Source organism: Haemaphysalis longicornis, unplaced genomic scaffold, assembly GCF_048455015.1.
Source record: "Haemaphysalis longicornis isolate Haplotype H1 unplaced genomic scaffold, Haemaphysalis longicornis Haplotype H1 scaffold_1, whole genome shotgun sequence".
Taxonomy (NCBI): domain Eukaryota; kingdom Metazoa; phylum Arthropoda; class Arachnida; order Ixodida; family Ixodidae; genus Haemaphysalis; species Haemaphysalis longicornis.
In genome coordinates, this window is record NW_027526203.1 from 371003445 (window position 1) to 371010235 (window position 6791).

General features: G+C 43.7%; 1 protein-coding gene across 1 annotated transcript in view; it reads right to left on the reverse strand.

Moving 5' to 3' along the window:
- LOC144171448 (thiol S-methyltransferase TMT1B-like) overlaps window positions 1–3332 on the reverse strand; it is a 65230-nt gene extending 61898 nt beyond the window's left edge. The window contains exon 1 of the mRNA XM_077700977.1: window positions 3258–3332. The gene's annotated coding sequence lies outside the window, so the exon portion shown is untranslated. The remainder of the gene's footprint in view (window positions 1–3257) is intronic.
- Between the last annotated feature and the right edge of the window lie 3459 nt (window positions 3333–6791).

Here is a 6791-nt window from a genome sequence, read left to right on the forward strand (position 1 = left end):
GGCTTGTGAGGTATCAGATTAAAGGTCTCGATAAGTGGAATCATGTGGGGCGAAAAAATAGCTTCCCGGTTGTAGTCATGAGAAGTCACGTGAGTCATTGATTACGTTAAAAGTCAACGTGATGCCGCTAGGGCTTGTGAGGTATCAAATTAAAGGCCTCGATGAGGGGAATCATGTTTAACAATTTAAAAATTGCTTCCTAGTTATAGTCATGGGATATTCACTTGAGTCAGAGATTGAGTTAAAAGTCAACGTGATGCCGCTAGGGCTTGTGAGGTACCAAATTAAAGGTCTCGATGAGGAGAGTCATATTTAACAATTTAAAAATTGCTTCCTAGTTATAGAAAGAGCTGGTCACGTGAGTCATAGATTACGTTACGAGTTAATGTGATGCCACTAGGGCTTCTGAGCTATCAAAATAAAGGGCTCAATGAGGGGAATCACGTGGGACAAATTAAAAATTGCTTCCTAGTTGTAGTCATGAGATATTCACTTGAGTCAGAGATTGAGTTAAAACTCAACGTGATGCCGCTAGGGCTTCTGAGGTATCAAATTAAAGGTCTCGATGAAGGCAATCCCAAGGGACAATTTAAAAATTGCTTCTTGGTTCTAGTCAGGAGATAGTCATGTGATTCGCAAATTGGGTTAAAAGTCAAAGTGACACCAATAGGGCTTGTGAGGTATCAAATTAAAGGTCTCGATGAGGGGAATCACATAGTACAAATTAAAAATTGCTAGCTTGTTATAGTATTGAGATAGTCACGTGATTCACCAATCGGGTTAAAAGTCATATTGACGCCACTAGGGCTTGTGAGGAATCAAATTAAAGGTCTCGACGAGGGGAGTCACGTGGGACAAACTAAAAATTGCTTGCTGGTTATAGTCATGAGATAGTCACGTGAGTCACAAATTGGGTTAAAAGAAGTGATGCCACTAGGGCATTTGTGGTATCAAATTAAAGGTCTCGATGAGGGGAATGATGTAGGACAAATTAAGAATTGCTTCCTGGTTATAAGCCTGAGATAGTTACGGGAGCCATAAATTGGGTTAAAAGTCAAAGTCATGCCCTAGTGCTTGTTACCGCCCGCCCGAATGTAAAAAGAAAGTTCACATGCGGGAAAGAGGCTGATGGTGTGCTGAAAAATTGTTAATTGGATTTCTTATGATGTCGCGTGACTCCTACGGATGATTAATCAGTCACGTGATTTACCATGACGTTTATTTTTCACGAGTAATAGCATCATAGGTATTAAATGATCGGGATTCATTTGCTTGTTGCGGTATGTGCAAAAGAATTTGCAAAAGACCTTTAATTTGATACCTCACAAGCCCTAGTGCCATCACTTTGACTTTTAACCCAATCTAGGGCTCACGTGACTATGTCATGACTACAACCGGGAAGCTATTGTTTATTTTCCCCACGTGATTCCACTTATCGAGACCTTTAATCTGATAGCTCACAAGCCTTGGTGGCATTACTTTGACATTTACCCCATCTTTGACTCACGTGACTATCGCATGACTATAAGAAGGAAGCAATTTTTGATTTCTCCCACGTGATTCCCTTATCGAGACGTTTAATTTGGTACCTCACAAGCCCTGGTTACATCACTTTGACTTTTTACCAAATCAATGACTAACGAATAATGAATGAAGTACCAATATTAGGTAGTTAATTAAACCGAACGGGTGTCGCCCGGACCTCATTTCTGGCAAAAAAAATGTGTTTCGTATGAGTAACATCATCACGGTAACGAGAGGTTGCCCCTTTAAACAACACGGAAACTTCCGCTAGTGGCGCTGTTGAACGGCGCCAGCAGCACCACCTGTCCCACGTTCGTGCCCGTATTGGGTTTAGAGAGTTAGGCAGTCTGGCAGTTTGCCCTAAAATTTCGAATAATTGAGCAATTGAAAGCGATCATTCATACCCATGACACCATCCTCGGATTCAGTATAGTAATTAGGCGAGAGTGCTGGATAGTCACGTGACTGTTTTATTGCGAAGTTCTTAGGTCGTCTACTTAAAGCTGGTTACGTAACCTAGTTCATCTAACTTTGCTGAAAATACACTGCGCCCATATATGTAGAGGTTGCCAACTAAATTACAAAGCGCTGGCATGTGTTCTGCACTGCGTGGGTCCTGGATTATATTGGTTGGCGCCTGGATTATATTGGTTGGCACCTGGATTATATTGGTTGACACTTGGATTATATTCACTGACGTGGCGCTGGGATTATACAGGCTGGCGTTTGGATTATATTGAGCGGGAAATCCTGTACAAGCTAGTTCGGGCATGTTAACTTCTACAAGCGTAAACCGCCGTAACCGTCATCTCCGTCCCCATCGTCAGCATAATAACTTGATCATTACTTATTTTTTCTTTAAAAGCTCCTCTCACGAATTGCGTCTCGGACGCAGGCGAGTTCAGCAATGAAGTTGAGCATACATGGTTATATAATAAAACACACGTGATTTAGAAATAGCGGAACAAAAGATGCACTTCCAGAATCGAAAGAGTGTTTTCTACACACAAGATATGAAAGGAAAAACTGCAGGGCAGTGAAAATAAAATGCATTATGATATTTAAATCAGCATGTTAGAAATCAAAATCGTTGAGCGACAATAATGAATGGATTTCATACAACGCGAGTGTTATATCCATCTCACTCATTCGTTGTATTTCTATGTCTGCTTGGGCTGACTTCCCAAGTTTCCAAAACAACACTGTAGTAGTGATATCAATCCATTGTAATTTCCTAAAGTTTTAAGCAAGACTATTCATTGTAATTATAGTTATAAAGGTTGGGCAGCCCACATGCTGACCTGAAATCATGAAAATATATGATTTACGAAGGTTGCATGCTGCGTGTAAACATGCAGTGTTGTTCGTGTTATTGGAACCACACTCCTACCTGAATGAGTAGCTATACGTGTTCTCCAGTGTTTCCAAAGTCTAGTGTCTTTATGTATGGCAGTTCGTTTAAGCTTCATTGCAATAACAGTTTTTGCATGAAGTTCGCAACAATGGCAGAAATTGTGGGCACGGTTCTTACGGCGACCTGGCAAGACTGTCGGCTGGTAGCCGTAATTCTAGCTCTGCTCGACTGCATGGCGCCGTTGCAGAAAACAGCCAGAAACGCCCAACATTCAGACGTCCCCTACACTGCGCTAGATTAACGCAAACGCCAACTGTCCAGGCAAGAAAAGTGGCTCAAGAAGCGCACAACGAAGTCAAACGGGAGCAAAGGCACGTACCTCCACTCCGGTGGCCGGCTCGTGTCAAAAAAAAATTGGCCGCGTATCTGCTCCTTTCGCTGCAAATGTGGACGCAAGACGATAGTCGACTTGCGCCCCTGGCAAATCAATGCATTCGTTCTCTTTCCCGCTCACCTCTCATTCTGCTTCTCTCCCGTACCGCTTCTTCCAAGATAACACGCTAGAGGTTTGCTCAAGTCAATTTAATTTACCGCGTTCTACGGCTCCCAGTCGGGTGCCTCGATGCCAGCGCTGCAGTACGGCGGAGACGCGCGTGAATCGAAGCACGCTACTAAACATTTATGGAACCACGTTGTCCCGCTCCACGAACGTTCCAAGCGGAACGCGAACCTACCTAGCGGAACCTTTTGTTGCTGTTGCCGTTTTATTTTTTTAGGATTCCGCCAGGTAGTGCGAGCAACAGCAGGCGACGTTTTCTGCAGTTGATGTATTTTATTTGCTATCGCAAAAAGCAAGCATCCGTAATTTTTTTAACAAAGGAACACTGCAAATATCACTCATGTATTGATTTTCGGGCTTATATTTGCGTAATGTCTTGTTCTTGTTCAACAATGTTGACAAGTAGGAACATTAACACCGGACTTAGATCTTAGACTATTGCACAGATAGTATTTAGCTTTGGCCGGCTGTCTGAATCGAGTGGCAGACATACAGACAGATAGGCAGACAGACAGACCAAAATTTTCCCGTTCAAGTAACCCAAGAAAAATTATCGTCTTTAGAACTTTCTCTATCCGAGCTGCCGGACCAGCTATTCGGTCATTCCTGTCACGTGCAGGCATGCGGCTCAGGCCCCGCGGCCGCTGAAAGAGCTTCTCCCCCCCCCCCCACCCCTCTCGCCTCAGCGGCGCGTTGAGGAACAGAAGGACCTATTCTTGCTTCATCATGAAGGCCATCAAGAGCTTCCTGGAACGAAGCGGCTCTTATGCCTCCCCCCCCCCCCCCTTTAACCCTTTCCTGTGGCAATCGAAATAAAGTACTCTCTTTCTCTCTCTCTCTCTCTTTTAGGAGTATGCAGAACGATTGCGGATTTCCACGATTCCCGTAGAATCGAACGAGGTTTGATTGTAAAGAAACTGATCCCGCGTGGCGCCATCATTAAGTAGTCACGTCTTTCGCGCCTCTCTGGATTTTTTTTTTTTTCCTTTTTGACGTATGCAACAAGTTCCTAGCATCGGCCACATGATAAAACTCACGAGAAAAATAACAAAGAAAAGTGACTGTTTTATGCATAACTGCGCTGATTTAAGTCGAGCATGGCGAATGAGTGAATCGGTGACATCGGTACGCTCCGCGGTTATCAGGCATACGACTTCGCTGCCCTTATGCGTCATACAAGAGATGGTCGCGACCTTCTTTTTCTGTGATCTCGCCATAAACTAGTAACATGGCAGCAGACGATAGCGTGGCGGCGGTGGCGGCCGGGAAGGGGATAACGCAACCAAGCTTGCATTGAAGCAGAGAGCTCAACTGTGTTACTAAAAGCGATTCAAAAGAAATAATTAGATACGGTAAAAAATGATTGTGGGATGTTCTTTAGCTTAACATCCCCTTTCTCTCGCTTTTGGATCAACGTTACTCGATCGCCTTGTGGTGTTGACGCCAGTTTTGACCTTCAGAAATCGGTTGCCCTTGCCAGCCTCAGCTGCCGTCTTAATTTTTATAATACATGCCAAAAGTTTTTATTTTCAATGCGCAATATTTGATACCTAGTTTGTGATCTTTATAAGTGAAGCGTCAAATTACACTGCATGTCGTCATGGCTATACGTTCGTCCGTCACTGATTGCTTATGTTGTGCTTACGCAAATAACATGGCGAATTCACTGTGAATTTGTGCAGTCGAGAATAGGGCCCCGTCTGTGTCATCATGGGCCGCCATTATAACATGTGCTCACCTTAGTTTCGTCATTGGCTTGGGCTGAAACGCTTTAGTGGCCGTATATTCGAACACAGTGCAACAAAAACGCAAAGAATGGTGTGTTTTTATATAAGTGGAATATAAAACAGGCTGTTTTAAAGCTAAGCAAAAATGAAATAAAGCGTATTTTTGCCAGAACGGTTGTGCCTACTATTCTGCCAGCGAAGCTGGTAGTTAACAACAATGTTAATATTTTAGGGGGAACTCATTAGAGACTCTTATCTCATTTTTAACATTATTTCAAATAGGTTGCTTGAATAGTTTGGATGTGTTTTTGACCGTGCCTATGAAAACGTCGCCTTCGTGGTGAACCGGTGCACCAACCGTCAGCTACAGTTTAACAAAACTTGTTGCTGAGCGAATTAGTTCCTACTTGACGAAAAAAGAAAACGTGGAGTTTAATCTTCGTGGACGAAGACATGATGGGATGGATGCAGGCGTCCGTATGTGCCGTACCTTGTGTTCGTCGATGCACGTTTGGTTACTTTTTTTTTTTTTTTTCGTCAGCTAGAACTTTCGCGGCGGCATATTCCCCTGTCAGTCATACGTTCCTTCGACTCCGGCATGACCAACGTTAGAAACGATCACACACTGCCTGTTCTTTCACCGAACACCAGTTGCCATGGCTCACGCCTACCACAGAGCAGAGAGGATTTCGGCTACCTCGTAGCTCGTAGACGTGTTAATGCATAGTGAAGAAAGCAAGTCCCACAAATTGCTTAAGAACCCAATGGTCATGCCAAGCCCAAGCCAGGAGTGGTGGTCTTCCCATCACCCCTCACGGCGACATGGATTCCCAGGTGCAGTTTTCTCTCTAGTGTACTTACTAAGAAACTCTATAATACTATTCACATTTCAATTGGTGTTGCGTGTATTCCAAATTCAGGCAAGCCTTCGCATCTGCCTTTCACAGTCGTATCTTACGGTTGGCAGCGATGACGTATTTCAGTGGACGCTTGATGAGCACGGCTGATAGTGGACGAGTAACAGCCAAGGGAAAATAAAAAAATGAGACTAATAACGCCATCGCGTTAAAGAATACGAAAATAGTACAACAATGTCTTATATGGTTGGGAGCATTAGTGACGACGCGTTTGAGGGCAGACATATATTAGGCGGCAATGCGTTAGTGCCATGCGTGTGAGCTTCGCTACGTTATCGACCTAATTTTGTGTATACTGCGCACTCGATGCGGTCACTAAGCAAGAAGACGTGCCACAAAATTTCCCCCTAAGCTGGCCCTTTGAGGCCTGCATATATCTTGTACCGTAGCAGACCAATGCCCGATACTCGATCAAAGGATCGCCCAATTAGAACGAGATAATAATTAGCCGATCCTTTGAGTGGTCATTGGCCACGGTGTAACTTGGAAATAAGGTTCCGCGTAATAATAACTGGAATGCGTTGTGGAGGAACTTTAAAAGCAATTATAAAGAGAGGGACGAAAATGAAACGAAACAAAACGAAGGAAATGACAAGAATAGAGTGAAGAATAAAGGAATTAAACACTTCCAAGAATAATATTGATGCGGAGAAGGAAGAAGAAGGCTGGTGTATTTAGCAAGAATCTACTCTGTGCGTCCTCACCCTGCT